Source organism: Sinocyclocheilus rhinocerous, unplaced genomic scaffold (assembly GCF_001515625.1).
Source record: "Sinocyclocheilus rhinocerous isolate Xijiao unplaced genomic scaffold, SAMN03320098_v1.1 scaffold2826, whole genome shotgun sequence".
NCBI lineage: Eukaryota > Metazoa > Chordata > Actinopteri > Cypriniformes > Cyprinidae > Sinocyclocheilus > Sinocyclocheilus rhinocerous.
The window spans coordinates 192,207-211,795 of NW_015652260.1; the positions used below are offsets into that span (position 1 = coordinate 192,207).

Consider the following 19,589-nt stretch of genomic DNA (forward strand, 5'->3'; position numbering starts at 1 on the left):
TCACCATTGTTGAGATTCATATGCTGATTCTTGATGTCTGCGTGTCTAAACAGTACAGATGTTCTATACTGGTATACAAAGTGTTTTTAAAGCTCTTCATATTATTTCATCAATATGCAGTTGTGATCAATAACAAACTATATTACTCATTACCACTGATGACATCAATGAACCTGCTACAACATGACAACTATGTCATTATCAAAAAAATCAGCCAATATAATCTAAACCCATTTACTCTTGGCTTTTCTTACTATAACCAATGTGTTTCATAAACGCAGTTACAGCAACCAGAGAAAAACTAATGTTAATAAGTCAAGGGTCAAGAGCCCAACTAAAGCAAACACTTATCTCCACAATGGTGACTTCAAATTGTCTTAAGAATTAACAGAGATTTAGATGTTAATGTTTATTGAAAATAACTGAAGTCAGTTGTAGTTCTTGTGTTTCTCTTTTCTTCAGTGATTCTGCTTGTTAACAGCAACTGTTCATCACTAATGATCAATCAGCACTTAATTAATCACTTAATTATCTCATTAACTTTAACACTGCTTCAGTGTTACTTTAACACTCTTTTAGAGTGGGACCATATATGCTCCGAGCAGTGTTCATTTAACACTCGGGAATTTACTGTGCAGTGGGAAGGAAATAATGTCACTCAGATTTTTTGTGACACTTCTGATTAAAAAAAATCTGATAAAAATACAGGCTGTATCAAAGTTATTCACACGAATAAAAGCTGTAATATTTCAACAGTCAACACCAGTATTTTGTATTTTTGTTATATTGTTTTTCTCTAAACAGCTGGATTAAAATGGATAAAGGTTTCATTTTGGAGTTTTCTGGGTCCTGTTTGTGTCATACTAGCAGTAAACACATTTCTTATTTTTCATTACTTTTTGTAGTATATTTAAAAGGTAAATAATGCAGTATGTAGTTTTCTGTTTGTATTAAAAAGAAATCAAAATACGTAATGTAAATGACAATGTATTTTCAGGATTGAGGGCCACAGGTTTTTATGGGTATTGTAATTTACATTTAAAATGTAACTATACATTACATTACATTACAATGTAACTAATGTAAGAATAGCTAAAAGCAGTCTCAAATGTCCGAGTCTGTATTGTCATGTGGCATGAATTTGCATTAAAACACATGAATGACACATTCATTTGTTCAGGGCACATTCAGGTTTTCCTGTATTTATTTTAATGCATTTTTGATGCATTAAATACATTTTATTTAATAAAACAATAAACTATAATTGTGTTTTAAACACGTTTTCTTCACATTTCACAAAAGAAAAAAAATCTCTATAATAGACTGACTCTGATTTGAGAGTTTGAAATATGAAATACTAAATCAGACCATCCTCCACAGCATTTCTGTATTTAAAATATAACATAAATAACCCTAGAACTGTATGTGCACATTTTTTGTTATATTTACAACATTAGTCAGTAAACAGTTTGAGGAATGGATGAGACTTGACATGGCCATCTTATTGAGGAAGTTAAGAAGAGAATTTTGTGAAGCTAAGAAAAAACTAATGATCACTTACCAGCAGCTGCCAACATTACAGCACCATCACAGTCCACTTGGAGTCATTGGGTTAAAACTGATCAAACAAACAAACAAAAAAACTGATGTCGAATAACGAAGGATGCTGTTAAGGTCACTGATAATACACTTCATGAGAACTGGAGATGTGAACTATTGTTAGGTATACATTTGTATTTGAATTTGAATTTGAGAAGGAAACAGTGAGCTCATATTTCTTTACCAGGATGATGAACAGATAACATATTAATAAACAGCACACACAAATATTTTATTCAGTCATTTGTGTCAAGTAAGGATCACTGTACATCAGCTTACATCAGGTAAGATCTTCTTTCTGCTCACAATGATTCTTATCAGTCTCTGTAAATCAAACAACCTGCAGCATATTGATGTGTGATTTGTGTGTAGTTTTTATGCTGTTCACAGTATTTAGAGATACATTTTTTATGAATTATCCAGAGCATTTGTAGACCTACTGGAATTTTCAAGTGTGCTTTTTTTTTGGAAACTGTATGTGATTCTAATATGATTCATATGTGATAATTTCTGCAACATTTTTAAATTGACTGTGCTTTTTAATTAACCTAAAACATTTAAAATCTCTAAGAGAATCCTTTCATCCTTTATTGAATTATTCGTTGACAATAAATTATTAAAATTCATTTTTAAATCTCTTTTCCCAAAGGTAAAGGAAACACGTCCTCTGAACTGCCTATTGGATAAAGAGAAATATATTCAACTTTTGAAATTGTTAATGGCGTCCTTCCTTCATAAAGGTGAGTATTTTTGTCATGCTTAGCATTTAAAGGTTAATTCACACTGACCAAAAATCATTTAATAGAAAAATGAATTGAATCGAATTCAATTCATCCAATATTCATTTTTTTTATTCCCCCCCTTTCTATCCCCCCCCCTTCAAATTTAATGGCAGGTTTTATAAGAACAACAATCTCTGTTATGCTGTGTAAGTATAAACTGTGATTTTTGCTTTGGATTTATATTGTTATAAGGTCATCCACATAAGCAGACTCACAATTTGTTTAATACATATTTTGACCAATCTGATTATTCTTTTAGCAGTTAATAAGAATTAGGATCCAATTTAAACATTTAACCATATTTAAAGGGTTAGTTCACCCAAAAATGAAAATTAGCTTGTGTTTTACTTACCCTCGAAGCATCCTAGGTGTATATGACTTTCTTCTTTCAGACAAATCCAGTTTATTACGTTTGAAATATGGATATTTTTCTTTAAAAAACTCATGGATTCGCTACAAGGGGCCTTTATTCATCCCCCGGAGCCGTGTGCGGCACGTTTTATTATGAATGCGCGAGCTTTATTTGACGACTTGTGGACTGTTCAACTGCAACACCCGCTGAGTGCCATTAAACTGCTTGAAAGATCAAAGACAATTTTTTATATAACTCCGACTGGATTCGTCTGAAAGAAGAAAGTCATATACACCTAGGATGCTTCGAGGGTAAGTAAAACACAAGCTAGTTTTCATTTTTGGGTGAACTAACCCTTTAAATAATATCTGCAGAACACAGACAAGATAAATAAGATGACTCTCCATACTTCTACTTTAACCATTATTGAACAGATTTTTTTTTTCTCCAGTGCAAACTGTACACTCAAAAAAATGGGGTGTTCAAACAGGGTGTTCATACACTCTAAAAATGCTGGGTTGTTTCAACCCAACTTTGGGTCAAATATGGACTAACCCAACTTTTGGGTTACAAATTTCATTTAAAAATTTAACCCAACAGCTGGGTTAGTCCATATTTGACCCAAAGTTGGGTTGAAACAACCCAGCATTTTTTAGAGTGTATGAACACCCTGTTTGTTTTAATTGTTTAACATATGGATAACTTTTATTTTGTTTGCATTCTTCACTTCTCTTGAATCTTCAATCAAATGGTCATATGGCTATATATGCAGTTCAAATGACTGAACACCATTAGTTTATCGTTACATGTTTTCAGCTCTGAAAGTGTTTGGTTGTTTAGGAACCACTTGGGCTAAATTCTGTGGTTTTCTTTCCCTTGAAAACTCTAGAATCCTAGAATCAGAAGCTCACATGCATCAGCAATGCATTCATTTATGTTGATAAAGGAGAATCTGTCTGTTGACTGAGCTGTGGCATTACTGTGGAGAACGTGAACAGACTAGAGATTAATAGTGCAACCAAAAAAATTTATTTACTCACCCTCATATCATTCCAAACCTATGAGTCTGTCTTCCATGGAAGAACATTCTGATTATTCTTTTGCATATAATGAATGTGAATGCAAACTGAAACTGTCAAGCACCAAAATGCCAAAACCATAAAGAGTATTCTAGTAGTAGTTCATATGAATTGTGTGATATTTTCCTAGTCTTCTGAAGTCATTCACAAGAAATGTAATTTTCATTATTTACTCAAGATCTTCCCCCCTCCATAGCTCTCAAATGGACTAAAAACGTCATATGGACTATAAAGATGGTGCTGTTTGATCACATGACATGCAAGAACCAGTTGGGTGTCTTTAAATGCAGTTGAAATGCCTTTGTAATAGTCAGCTTCAAAAATGTCAGTCTTTTCCTCATACAAAGCAGATATATGACTTCAGAACACTTTAAAAATATGGTGTATGAGACAGAAGGACTAATTCTGTGGTGCCTTTGTTATTTTGGACAGAGAATGCTTGACAGCTTCAGATGCCTTTCTTTGTCAGTTGTCTGCTATTAAAAACATTGCAGTCTTTGTAATGGTTTTAATTAATTTTAATTTGTTATCAATTTTTTCAGCTATCTTCGCCTCTGTAATTGTCCCGCAAAAGTCAACCGCAGTTGGTAATGTATTGTGCTGTGATGTTTTGGCTGTAAATGAGCAGATCTGTAGATTGGTGTGTTTTGCTTCTGTCCGTTTGGACCCATATTAGTATATACAGGTGCATCTCAATAAATTAGAATGTCGTGGAAAAGTTCATTTATTTTAGTAATTCAACTCAAATTGTGAAACTCGTGTATTAAATAAATTCAATACACAGACTGAAGTAGTTTAAGTCTTTGGTTCTTTTAATTGTGATGATTTTGGCTCACATTTAACAAAAACCCACCAATTCACTATCTCAACAAATTAGAATATGGTGACATGCCAATCAGCTAATCAACTCAAAACACCCGCAAAGGTTTCCTGAGCCTTCAAAATGGTCTCTCAGTTTGGTTCACTAGGCTACACAATCATGGGGAAGACTGCTGATCTGACAGTTGTCCAGAAGACAATCATTGACACCCTTCACAAGGAGGGTAAGCCACAAACATTAATTGCCAAAGAAGCTGGCTGTTCACAGAGTGAGCTGTATCCAAGTATGTTGACAGAAAGTTGAGTGGAAGGAAAAAGTGTGGAAGAAACAACCAACCGAGAGAACCGCAGCCTTATGAGGATTGTCAAGCAAAAGCGATTCAAGAATTTGAGTGAACTTCACAAGGAATGAACTGAGGCTGGGGTCAAGGCATCAAGAGACACCACACACAGACGTGTCAAGGAATTTGACTACAGTTGTCGTATTCCTCTTGTTAAGCCACTCCTGAACCATGAGAAATCATGTTTCTGGTGATTGTAGTAATATTTTTCGACACTTCTGAAGGATATTAAGGATTCTGTATGTGAACTGCTGCTAGTAATGTTAATTTGTATTGTATAAGACTTCTTAAAATGTTTTCATAACAGCTGCTCTGTCTGACCCCTGCTACAACTACACTGTGCTGGATGAACCATGGAGAGACATCAATAATACACATTACATGCATCAATATCACAAGTGTGACACCAACGTCACCTGGAGCGGCTGGTATCGTCTCTTCATTAACGGCCTGAGCGCTCATATCCCACAGACATATATTACAACGTATGGCTGTGGCACTCATGTCACACTGTGGATACCTGGTGGACACCCAAAAGTTGAGGATGGAGTCGTCACACGAGATGTCTGCGGTCACTGGAACAATTACTACTGTTATTATGGGTCTTACCCCATTAAAGTCAAAGCCTGTCCAGGCAATTATTATGTCTATGAGCTGGTTAGTCCAACTGTGTACTGGTCAGCATACTGTGCAGGTGATTATATTTACATGAGCTCTTTCTACACATTTATGATATTTGTGTCTCTGTTCATTAATCACTATTTATCCAAACTTTCAGATGTTCGCAGCATTAACACCAGCTCTACAGCCGTCACACCAGCGACCATCTCCACTGGTAATGTAACACACTGTAAATCTTTAATCACAATTTCAAGAGAATACATTATGGTATGGAAACGAATCGTCATCACAACCTTCAATTTAGGGTTGTGCCGGTAGATGATATTATCGTGTATCGACGATAGTCAGAGATATCACCTGTTGCTGATTTCTTTGATGACAGCAAGCCGATTATTATTATTATTATCCGTCAAAAATATAGGCGCCTATCTTTAGTGATGCAGTGCGTAGAGTTGCTTCAGAAACTTGCCGCAGCGCTGATGGTGAGTAGCCGGGATCTGCCCCGGTGGCCGTGTCGGAGTCGTAACGCACCGCAGACGTGTGCAGTGTAAATAATGGGTAAGAGATTTATTCATGAAACAGTGTAGGTAGCTTCACTAATTATAACGGGAGTGTTTTTAAAGAGCATATAATACTTGCACTAGACTGAAGTCAGTTATGATGTTCTTTGGTAATGTAAATATTCTTTGCTCGTTTTCTGTTTGAATATCCGAGGAAATGTAATCTCGTCGTCAAACATTTCAAAAACATTCCTGAAAGATTTGCGCACGTCTCTGTCTCCTCAGCACCATCACAAGCCCCTACTGGCAACTCCTAACCACTTGAGAGACCTCTCGAGCTGTCTTAAATAACTGGGAGAGTAAGAGTGATTCTTAGCTTTAAGAAATTTGATAACTTGCTTTTATACTTAAGTTTAAAAGTAGGAGTACATTTAATTTTCAGCACTTAAGACTAAAATGGCACTTTGAGAAGCTTGATAAATACGGGCCCAGGTTTGTATCGTTTTATCAATTCCATATCATATAACTCCAATACGTCATATCTTCATTGAAAAGTGTGTCTCCTTCTCTTTGCTGGCATCTTGTTACTCCTAACTAAGTTAGGAGACCTCTCCAGCTCTCTTAAATAATTTAGGAGCTGAGACCTAGTCTTAACACTTTATGAATCACACTTATTCTTAAGTCTAGAGTAAAATGACGTCATTCTTAGAATTTTGATACACTTAAGACTAAAATTTTACTTTAAGCGGCTTTATACATACGGCCCCTAATCTCATCTAGAGCAGGAGATCTTCAGCCTTGCTCCTGGAGAGCTACTGTCCTGCAGATTTCAGCTCCGAACCAGATCAAACATACCTGAACTAGCTAATCAAGGTGCTCAGGGTTATTTGCTAATTACAGGCAGGTGTGTTGAAAAAGGTTTGGAACTGAAGTCTGCAGGACGGGAGCTCTCCTGGTGCAGGGTTAGTGATTTCTGATCTACAGACTGAACAAAAGAGTGTTGCGTCATTGACACATTTGAATTTTGCACTATCAACTGCACTCCTACAGCAAGAGATCCACCAGTGTTGTGACGATCAGATATTCTAAAAGTTTATACACACATTGTGCACAACAAAAGATTTTAAACAGCTGCACAATTTGGACACACACAGACATCAACAATCAACATATGAAACTCAACAATGAAGACATTCAGCCAAATATTCATATATATATATATAGATTTATTCTGATCATCACAAAACAAGCTACTAAAAGTCAAAAGGATCAAAAGCAAAAATATGAGCAGATAGAAAGAATCAATGCATAGATGCATAATTTATTTGAGCCGTAATGCATGCTGGGAGCCATGCATGAGTTCTGTACTATGGTGGGACCACCCAGCATGCATGTATATATTGTCAGCATTGTTGAGATCTGTATGCTTATTCTTGATGTCTGATGTCTGGGGTGCCAGTGCTGATTGTGTGGATGTTGAATGTGAATTTTCCCAGTCTCACAAGCTGCTGCCTGTCTGTCAGAAAGTTGGTGATCCACTGATAGATAGAGCTAGGGAAAGAGTGCTGGGTTGGTTCAATTGTCTCTATTGCTGAGTGTCATATGCTGATTGTTGACTGCAAGAGATTATCAAAAAATTTTTCAGATGTCTTGGCCTCTGTAACTGTCAAGCTAGAATCAACAATTTCTTAAATTTGTTTCACTACAGCTAATCTGTCTGACCCCTGTTACAACTACACTGTTCTGGATGATCCATGGAGAGCCACCAATAATACATATGCTTCAGTCAGAAATTGTGACAGGTCTGTCACCTGGAGCAGCTGGTATCGTCTCTTCATTAACGGTGTGAACGCTCACATCCCAGACAAATGTGTTGCTCAGTATAGCTGTGGTACTGATGTCACACTGTGGATTCGTGGTGGACACCCAAACGTAACAGATGGAGTCGTCACTCGAGATGTCTGCGGTCATGCTGTCAATTACTGCTGCTATTATGGGTCTTTTCCCATTAAAGTCAAAGCCTGTCCAGGCAATTATTATGTCTATGAGCTGGTTCGTCCAACTGTCTGCAATTCAACATACTGTGCAGGTGATTATATTTACATGAGCTCTTTCTACATATTCATCTGGTCTGATGAATGATGATCTGAATGTATATCTGTAGATTGGTGTGTTTTGCTACTGTCTGTTTCGACCTGTATTAGAATATAAATCTTGGGAAACCAATGTGTTTCTGGTAATTGCAGTAATATTGTTAGACATTTTCTGAAGGATTCTGAATGTGAACGGCTGCTAGTAATATTAATTTGTACGGTATAACTCAAGGCAGTAATAACTAGCTAATAATAAATAAATAGAGATATAAATGTCTTCAGCTGCAATTCTGGATACATTTTATAAAAGAAACAGGTGATAAGAAACATGTTAATGTCTTAAAATGTTTTCATAACAGCTGCTCTGTCTGACCCCTGCTACAACTACACTGTGCTGGATGAACCATTGTGTGATCATTAATTAGGCTCTTGAGCCTTGACTCTATAATGTTAGTTTGCTGCTGTAACTGTGTGTTTATAAGACATGTTTGCTACGGCGAAGGAAGACAAGAAAAATCCTGGGCCCGTATGTATAAAACTTATCAGAAATGCTCTTAAGAATAGTCTTAAGCTTTGACTTAAGTGTCAAAAAATTCTTAGTTACGAGTAGGACTTCTCTAAGAGTAGGAGACTTTTATAAAGAAGCTAAAAGCAACTTTTAGTAAAGTCTAAGACTGATACTTAAGTGTTGGACTGAGGTGACACTTAAGTGTAGTAATATTTTTCGACACTTCTGAAGGATATTAAGGATTCTGTATGTGAACTGCTGCTAGTAATGTTAATTTGTATTGTATAAGACTTCTTAAAATGTTTTCATAACAGCTGCTCTGTCTGACCCCTGCTACAACTACACTGTGCTGGATGAACCATGGAGAGACATCAATAATACACATTACATGCATCAATATCACAAGTGTGACACCAACGTCACCTGGAGCGGCTGGTATCGTCTCTTCATTAACGGCCTGAGCGCTCATATCCCACAGACATATATTACAACGTATGGCTGTGGCACTCATGTCACACTGTGGATACCTGGTGGACACCCAAAAGTTGAGGATGGAGTCGTCACACGAGATGTCTGCGGTCACTGGAACAATTACTACTGTTATTATGGGTCTTACCCCATTAAAGTCAAAGCCTGTCCAGGCAATTATTATGTCTATGAGCTGGTTAGTCCAACTGTGTACTGGTCAGCATACTGTGCAGGTGATTATATTTACATGAGCTCTTTCTACACATTTAGTGATGTCGGCCTAGGAAATTTGACATCTTCAACCTTAATTAAAAATAATAATAATAATAATAATAAATATTGCATATTTGCTTAGAATCCAATTTTTTTTGTGATAATATTGCAATGAAACATGCCAACATGCCAATGCGGTCATAATTTTTGGTCATGCAAAAACAAGAGACGACCAACAAATTATTAATTACTGATTATGTTGTAATCAGTGTCAATGTTGCTGCCAATTTAGTGATTTAGTGATTTGTCACTAGATTTAGTGACTTCCTCACCCCTTTTGAGATTTTTTTCAAAAGCCTAGCAACAAAATCAATTTCTTGGACAAACCTTATCTAGATTCCAAGACTCTCCCACTGATCTATATTTATATAGATCAGAGAACTTGCAATTATGACGTAATCTAGTAACATTTAGCAACTCTTTTAGTTTTTTAATTGAAAGCAGTTGGCAACACTGGTCAGTGTTTTTTTCTCCCTCATATTTTGATGGTTTAAGTGAAATGTGGGATCATTAAAAAAAACTAAAAAAAAAAAAAAACTCCACACATCACTTTTGGCCACTGTTGTGTTTGGTGGGGTTACTGCCACAATATAAGACCCTCATCACCGGTGCATAGCTGCATTTTTCCAATTTTCCAGCCAAAAAATGTAATTACTACTTTCATTTCTGCAGCTAGAGCATTGATTTGTAGAGTGGAAGAAGTTAATACATTTCTTACTTGGTCATTTACAGAAAGATTTGACTATCTTGACGATCAAGTTTGTATCGTTTCATCAACTCCATATCATCATATAACTCTAATGCGTCATATCTTCATTGGAAAGTGTGTGTCTCCTCCCCTTTGCTGCTATCTTGTTACTCCTAACTAGGTTAGGAGACCTCTCCAGCTCTTTTAAATAATTTAGGAGCTGAGACCTAGTCTTAACACTTAGGAAACTTTATGAATCACACTTATTCTTAAGTCTAGGAATAAGAGTAAAATGACGTCATTCTTAGATTTTTGACACACTTAAGACTAACATTTTACTCTCAGCGGCGTTATACATACAGCCCCTGATCTACAGACTGCACAAAAGTGTGTTGCTTCATTGACACATTTGAATTTTGCGCTCCTACAGCAAGAGGTCCACCAGTGTATGACGATCAGATATTCTGAAACATTTATACAAACATTGTGCACAAACAAAGTTTCTAAACAGCTTCATAATTTGGACACACACAGACATCAACAATCAACATATGAAACTCAACAATGGTGACATTCAGCCAAGTATTCATATATTTACATTACATTATTTACATTTTTTCAAAGCGACTTACAAATTAGTACAATGGAAGCAATCAAAATCAATAAGAGAGCAATGATATGCAAGTGCTATAACAAGCCTCAGTTAGCTAAATGTAGCAAGGTTTTTTTTTATTTAAAAAAAATGTTTTTTTTTAAAAATTGTATAATAAATAAAAAGAAAACAGATAAAATAGAAAAAGAATAGCGCAAGCTAGTGTTAGTGGCTTTTTTTGCTTTTGTTAATTGTATAATAAATAAAAAGAAAACGGATAGAATACAAAAAGATTAGAGAAGCTAGTGTTTTTTTTTTTTTAAAGAAAACAAGCAGTTAGTAAATGAATAGTGTGCAAGTCTGAAAGGGGCAAGTTTTTTTTAAAGAATAGAATTAGAATAGAGAGTGCTAGAGGTAGAGGGTCAAATAAAGAGATGTGTTTTAAGTAGATTCTTGAAGATTTGCTAAGGACTCAGCTGCTCGGATTGATTTGGGCAGGTCATTCCTCCAGGAGGGAACATTTAATTTAAAAGTCCATGAAAGTGATTTTGTGCCTCTTTGGGATGGCACAATAATACGCCGTTCACTTGCAGAATGCAAGCTTCTAGAGGGCACATAACTCTGAAGTGATGAATTTAGGTAAAGAGGTGCAGAGCCAATGGTGGTTTTGTAGGCAAACATTAATGCCTAATCTATATATTGATTTATTCTGATCATCACAAAACAAGCTACTGTAAGACCGCTTTGATCTCCTTGTGAAGCTAAACCTCAGCCCCCCTGCTTCCCTCCTGGGCACATGGCCTGGGTTACGGAAATTTGACTTAGAGATGTCAAGAACTCAAGTTACTATACTTACTGTATTTACTATATCTTAAAGGGGTCATATGACATTGCTAAAAATAATATTATTTTGTGTATTTGGTGTAATGCAATGTGTTTATGCGGTTTAAGGTTCAAAAAACACATTTTCCACATACTGTACATTAGGGGTTGAACGACTTCTGATTTTTTGAAGTCGACTTTTATGTGATGAAAGTCGAGTCGAAGTCGACTAGTCGCTGATGACGTCATTAATGAACAAATAAGTCTGGAGCTGAGACTCGAACACCTTGTGCACAACTATGGCATATGAAACAGCGCTGCCCACATGACTATTGCTCCTATAACAGTGAATTAATTCTACCTGGCAGCGTCTCTCTACTAGTAGTGAAGCTGTGGAATTTAGTTATTAAGAAATATATGCTTGAACTTTTCAGTTTCTAAGCTATTTTATTGAGAAATCACAGAACAGTGTTGACAATACATTTCCGCGCTGAATGATTCTGTGCGCATGATGTACGCGCTACTGTCTGAAGCCTAAGTGTGTGTGTTACAGTGCAGCAGCGCATTAGATTAGTACAGCGATTAACTTACCTGTACAATAAGCTGTTGTGCAACCCCTACTGTACATTATTGTTTCTCCTCTATGCCCCGCCTTTCTGAAACGTGTCGATTTTTACAAAGCTCATCGGTCTGAAAAGCGAGGTGTGCTCTGATTGGCCAGCTATCCAGTGTGTTGTGATTGGCCGAATTCCTCAAGCGTGTGACAGAAATGTTACGCCCCTTACCATACTGTGATGTGACAATGAAAAACTCATTAATAAAACAATGAGGCAATAATGATACATGTCAATGTTAAAATAATGAAACAATGTTAAAATACATTATGTAATACAAAATAAACAATTTATGTACATTACAAAGGAAGCCAAAAGGCCGGGTCATTTCTGCTGCTACACTTACAGGAAGATCAAATTCTTGTTTAATATTGATTAAGCATTTAGGCTAATTCAAATATTCACTTAATCTTTAATTTTTGGGCACGTTTTTGCAATAGAAATGCTACAGCCTCTATAATTATTTCAACAAAAACATGTGGACATCACAACCCTTACAAAAATTTACCATGGTTTTATTGTAGTTAAACGGCTTAATTTTCTTTTGCGTGATTTCTGAATGCTTGAGACTGGCGAGTTTGTGATCATGAGATCCGCACAGGCCACGCAAGACTCAAATGCGACATGGGGTCTCAGATGAACGAATAATTGAAAGTATGTGATGTTCGAAATAATGAAATATCTAAATTAATACATAATCGATATCTGTGATCAGTTCTTAATTGGAAACAGTCTAAATTGAATGATCACTTGAAATTTGAGAATTGGATTAAACACGGAGCTAGACTAAAATGGAAACTAAATCCTGATAAATTAAGTGAACTCTGCCGAAGCGCAAGTAAAAAACCTAGTTGCATTATACCTTCGCCCACGCCATTGGATTCCATCGTTGGGCCAATTGGGTGGTCCTTACACTACTAAAAGTCAAAAGGAACAACAGCAAAAATATGAGCAAATAGAAAGAATTAAAGAAAAAAATATAAGACAATTCAGCTGCATAATTTATTTGAGCCGTAATGCATGCTGGGAGCCATCGATGAGTTCTGTACTATGGTGTCACCACCCAGCATGCATTGCAGCATGAAGCTTTTTGTATATATTGTCAGCATTGTTGACATCTGTATGCTTATTCTTGATGTCTGATGTCTGGGGTGCCAGTGCTGATTGTGCGGATGTTGGATGTGAATTTTCCCAGTCTCACAAGCTGCTGCCTGTCTGTCAGAAAGTTGGTGATCCACTGATAGATAGATCTAGGGAAAGAGTGCTGGGTTGGTTAAATTGTCTCTATTGTTGAGTGTCATATGCTGATTGTTGACTGCAATTTATTACATTATTGCAATTTATTACATAAACATTTATTTATTTATTTATTCAGATATCTTTGCCTCTGTAACTGTCAAGCAAGAATCAACAATTTCTTAAATTTGTTTCACTACAGCTCATCTGTCTGACCCCTGTTACAACTACACTGTTCTGGATGATCCATGGAGAGCCACCAATAATACATATGCTTCAGTCAGAAATTGTGACAGGTCTGTCACCTGGAGCAGCTGGTTTCGTCTCTTCATTAACGGTGTGAGCGCTCACATCCCAGACACATGTGTTGCTCAGTATAGCTGTGGCACTGATGTCACACTGTGGATTCGTGGTGGACACCCAAACGTAACAGATGGAGTCGTCACTCGAGATGTCTGCGGTCATGCTATCAATTACTGCTGCTATTATGGGTCTTTTCCCATTAAAGTCAAAGCCTGTCCAGGCAATTATTATGTCTATGAGCTGGTTCGTCCAACTGTCTGCAATGCAGCATACTGTGCAGGTGATTATATTTACATGAGCTCTTTCTACATATTCATAATATTTGTGTATCTGTTCATTAATCACTATTCATCCAAACTTTCAGATGTTAGCAGCATTATGAATAGCAGTCTGATGAATATGATTATCTGTACTGTTGAATATGTGTGAGTGAGTGTGCTCGTGTCAGCAGAAAACAAAACAGGCAAGCAAAAACTTGCATTAAAGATGGCCAAAAGTGTCGGTGGTGATAGCCTCATGGGCAGCGTGCTGACATATGCCATATTCAACGGTTTATGTGGAAAATGCATCCTTATGCTTTGGGCATCCCGAGTTTAAGTGCTGGCTTGCTGACTTTTCCAGATCCCATCCCCCTCTCTACCTCCCACTTCACTTCCTGTCATCATACTGTCCTATCGCAATAAAGGCAAAAATACCAAAAATAAATCCTTAAAAATAAAGATAGCTAGAGAGCAGAATATCACAGACTCAAGGGTTCAGGACTCTTCTATTAGACCAGCAAGAAAAGAAAACAGCGATGCACTAAAACATATTGACAGTATTTGATATTTTGGGTGAACTCCTCTTCATATTTAATTGTTGCTTGAAACTCAGAAGTGAAGACCAGGAGACTCTTGGGTATCTTCAGCAAGATCCTTTATTGAGAACTTGCTGTGTGGCGCTGCAGTCATCAAATGTCTGACAAACGCAGGCATACAGGACATTGTATTTTAAAGCATTCAGTGGGCAGTCCTTTTCCATATTGGTGTTACACCCAGGGTTAAACAGAGGTGAGAAAATGTACCCCGGACTGTGAGATCAAACACAACTAATTTATATCAAATGACCTAAAGCCTTGTGAGCATATAGCCTGTCCAGGCAATTATAGATAACATTATAGATAACATTATCGTAGGAAGATCAGAGACTGGCAGAACCCCCTCACTGGAAACTATATTGAATGTAATCAGTAAACAGATGCCATCATGTTCACATTGAATGCCCAATACAATGTGGATCACTTTAGTTTTTCATAGGATGTTATGTCAGGATGTAGGACCAGAAGATTATAAACAAATTTTAAAATTTGTAATCCCACATAGTCCATTGCACAGACACAACTGGTGACTTTTCGTGGACACACAGATGCATGAGCTTGATGGAGTGGAACGGAAGTTTTACAAATTATCACAGAAAACCTTTTTGCAGATATTGTAAATCATTCCATTGATATAAATGTTACCTGTACATGCTGTTGTAATGCTATTCCACGTGCTTCTGCACTAATTACACCAATAATATCACTACATTAACTCCCAGACTTGCATCTACAGTTTCTTACTGGACTATAATGTGGCTTGCAAAAAAATCATAAACAGTAGTCTATCAGCATGTGATTTGTCTAAATTTACATCTATTAATATTACACATCATTTACCGACAGTCACTTCTACAACATCAGCCAGTTCCACTACTGCATGTGAGCATGTTTCTGGACTGAATGGGGCTTTCAAAAGATGCTCCTCCATAATTATTATGTTCATGAGTAACAGTAATTTGGCATCTGAGTCTGATTTATCATCTGATTCCATCTGTTATTTTTTGATTTATCATCTGATTCCATCTGTTATCTTTTCAGTTGTTTTACAACCAATCACTTCCACAACATCTACCAGTTATACCTCTACAGGTGAGCATGATGTTAGACTAGACTGTTGTATTCAAATGCAAACCCTCCATAATTACTGTCCTCACAAAAAACACAGTATTTTATCTAAATCTTACTTAGTATCTCTTTTATCATGTAAATGTTACATGTCATATACTGACAGTTACTTCCACAACATCAGCCAGTTCCACTACTGCAGGTAAGCATGTTTCTGGACTGAATGGGGCTTTCAAAAGATGCTCCTCCATAATAATTATGTTCATGAGTTACGTCTCGGGTTACATGACTGTAACCCTGTTCCCTGAAAAAGCGGGAACGAGATGCTGCATTTCAATAACGCATATGAGAACATTCTTTGTTCGACCGGTTGTGAAGCACGTGTGTCAAACACGCCAAGAATTGGCTTAAATAACCTTGGTGGGTGACGTAATTTGATTACGTGCACCTGCGGGGTTATAAATAGATGTGAAATAGATGTTATACCTTTGTCTGAAGAGACGTCCAGGCACGCCTTCAGTGCGGCATTGAGGCGCGGCTTCTCGTTCCCACTTTTTCAGGAACAGGGTTACAGTCAAGTAACCCGAGACATTCCCTATCAAAAGCTACTCTCGATGCTGCATTTCAATAACGCATATGAGAAAGAGAATACACTGCATAGCACTGGAAGAGTCTGGACCCCTCAAGGTTGTGTAGTGTGTGCACAAACATTGAAGAAGTCTCAGACATGACTTTGGGATATGTAGTTATGTAGATAAGTATAGACATCCAATCTATAGAATCTGATAAATGTGTGCGGGGAGGACCAACCTGCCGCATCACACACTTGCTGTAAGGGGACACCTCTTGCTAAAGCCATAGAGGATGCAACCCCCCTGGTTGAATGGGCCCTAACTCCTAGAGGCAAAGCTTGACCCTTACCCAATGTGACATTGTTTGTCTCATGGCAGCCGCCCCACGGTTGCGGCCCCCAAAGCGTATGAAAAGCTGCTACGACTTATGCCACTGGCTAGTGCGGTGGACGTAAATCTGAAGAGCACGTACTAGACACAGTAAGTGAAGTCTTTGCTGCTCCAGTGTTGTAAACGGCGGAGGGCAGAAGGCTTCAAGAATGACTGGATTTAAGGTCTAGAATAGAACTTTGGGAAGCAATTAGGGTGAGGATGCAAAATAGCTTTGATCAGCCCAGGGGAAAAGACTAAGTAGAATGGCGAGAGCCAGCGAATCCCCAATTCTCTTCAGAGAAGTAATGGCCATGAGAAAAATTATCTTAAGAGTCAGAAGCTTGACAGGCGCTGACTCTAGTGGTTCAAAAGGGGTCCCAACCAGACCCTCGAGCACTATAGCTAAGTCCCACAGAGGTTCACCTCTGCTTCATAAAAAATCTTTCCCATATTTGACTGACTACTTCTGGGTGGAGTTTCCTTTCCCCGTGTGTCACAGCTTGTCTGGACAGCAAGTCTGCTCCCACATTCATATGCCCTGGAATGTAATTCGCCCTGAGGGACAGGAACTTGTCCTGTGCCCAAAGCAGAACCTGCTGCGCTAGCCTGTTCAGGTGGCGCGAATGCAGTCCGGCCTGGCGATATATGTAAGAGACTACCGCAGTGTTGTCCACCTGCACTAGGACATGGTGTAGGAATGCTGTAACTGTGGGAGGAAGTATTTCAGGGCCCGAAATATAGCCAACATCTCGAGGCAATTGATGTGCCAATTGAGAAGATGATCTCTCCAGATCCTTGGGCTGGACGGCCATCTAAGATGGCGCCCCAGCCCGTGAGGGAAGAGTCTGTCGTTAACATCTTGCGACAACAACACATGCCTAGAGTGGGACCGAAAGTCAGAAACTGGAGTCTGAATCACATAGAAAGGGTACGAAGCCGCCGACGCGTAACCCATTTTTGCCTCTGGGGATTGGCCCTTGGATGAAATCCCTTGGCTTTGAGCCACAACTGAAATGGTCTTATGTGCAGGAGGCACAAAGGTATCACCGTGGATGCAGCCGCCATGAAACCTAGAACCCTTTGAAAGTAATGGACAGTAACTTTCTGGCCTAGCTTGATATTCTTTAGGATATTAAGAATGGATTCGATATATGCAGGAGACAGCTGTGCCCTCAGTGCAATTGAATCCCATACAACCCCAAAATACGTTGTCCTCTGGGCAGGAGAGAGAATGCTTTTCTTGCCGTTGAGTCTCAACCCTAGAGACGCTACGCACCATATGACTAGTAAGTCAAATCTCAAATAACTGCCCTGATGACTTTTGTTCTACCCGCTTAAATGATAGAAGTACTTGCGCTGTACAATCTATAAAGACTGTGTCTGTTCCCCGAATAGTGAGGTCAAAATATAAATTTAATGCAGGATCTAGAAAAAATCTGATAGTGATTAAACCAGAAAAATGTAAAATAAATAAACAAAAACGATTTTTAAAGTTTGGGCTCCTAAACATTAGACCACTCTCACCCAAAGCAGTTATTGTAAACGAAATGATCACAGATAATAGTTTTGATGTACTCTGCTTGACTGAAACCTGGCTAAATCAGACACACTCTCTCTGTTTAAATCTAGATTAAAGACACATCTCTTTGGCCAAGCATTAAAATAATGCATCTCATAATCTTGTACTGCAGTTATATCTGATCAAATGTACATTATTATTCTTTAGTTTGGGTTATACATTTTGCTTGGTTCGAACAGCAGCTACACTAATTATGTCTCTATTTGTTTCTCTGTTTTTGCCACGGGATTGACATCCCAGTGGCAAAGCTTCAGTCTGGATCCAGAACACCTGAGAAGAGATGATGCCAACCCCTCAGAGGACCTCAGATGATTGCCAACCCTGAAACAACTTACAGAACTACCACATTTTGCTATAAGTTTGATTGCATCATATAATAATTGCTGTTAATAGTGTTAATCGTCTGTTTAAACTTAATTTGCTGTAAAGTTGCTTTGCAACTATTTGTATCGTGAAAAGCGCTATACAAATAAACTTGAATTGAATTGAATTGAATAGAGATTTGAGATGAGCTATCCCGATGTCGAAGCGCAAGCTCTTGAGACTGGGCCAAAATCAGCCAGTTGTCTATGTAATTTAAAATGCGGATGCGCTGGAGTCACAGAGGAGCCAGTGCAGGGTGCGGTGTGGCAAGGCTAGGCAGCATGGAAGGACCCGATACTGGTAAGCTTTGCCCCCGATAGCAAACCTCAGGAATTTCCTTTGCTGTGGTAAAATTTCTATGTGAAAGTATGCATCCTTGAGATCGATTGTCACGAACCAATCCCCCGATTGCATCTGAGAAACAATCATTTTGATTGTCAGCATTTTGAACTTGTATGTTCTGAGGAAGCGGTTCAACTCAAAGATCTAAAATTGGATGCAACCCTCCCATCTTTCCTGAGAACAGAAAATACCGGCTGTAGTAGCCTGACTCTCTGTCTGGTAGGGGAACATGTTCTATGGCCCCTTTGTCCAGTAGAGCTTGCAATTCCTGTGTCAACAAATGCGCTCGTTCCAGTGGAGATCATGCTGTTGAAATGTGGAGCACGACGCACAAACTGAATCCTGTAGCCTTTCTCTACAGTCATTTAGACCCACAGAGAGATATTTGGGAGTAGCTTCCACACTGCCAGTTTCTCTGAAAGGGGCACTAGTTTTGACACTTCTCTTTGCTGGGGGGATGTTAGATGTTCGGTGTCCTATAATGTGGCAGGAGGCAACCGAACATGTAACATTTCGCTGAAGACCGCTGCTCCCCGAAACACCAGTGGCTGCGGAGATTGTACAGTGATCCCCTGAGGGTGCCAGGAAAGAGCCCCAACGACATAACTCCTCATGAAGATCAGGGAAAAGGGGGCGAGACCGACGTTGAGGCCCCTCCCCTTGGCCACCCAACAGGAATCTGTCATCAGACTTGGAGTGCCTGGGTGCCTTGGAGTGCCTGCCTAACTTAAGCCTATATTAAATATA

The 19,589-nt window shown here is 38.2% G+C and overlaps 1 pseudogene; it reads left to right on the forward strand.

Moving 5' to 3' along the window:
• Positions 1–19,589, forward strand: part of LOC107714108 (uncharacterized) — a 56,378-nt pseudogene that overhangs the window by 2,556 nt on the left and 34,233 nt on the right.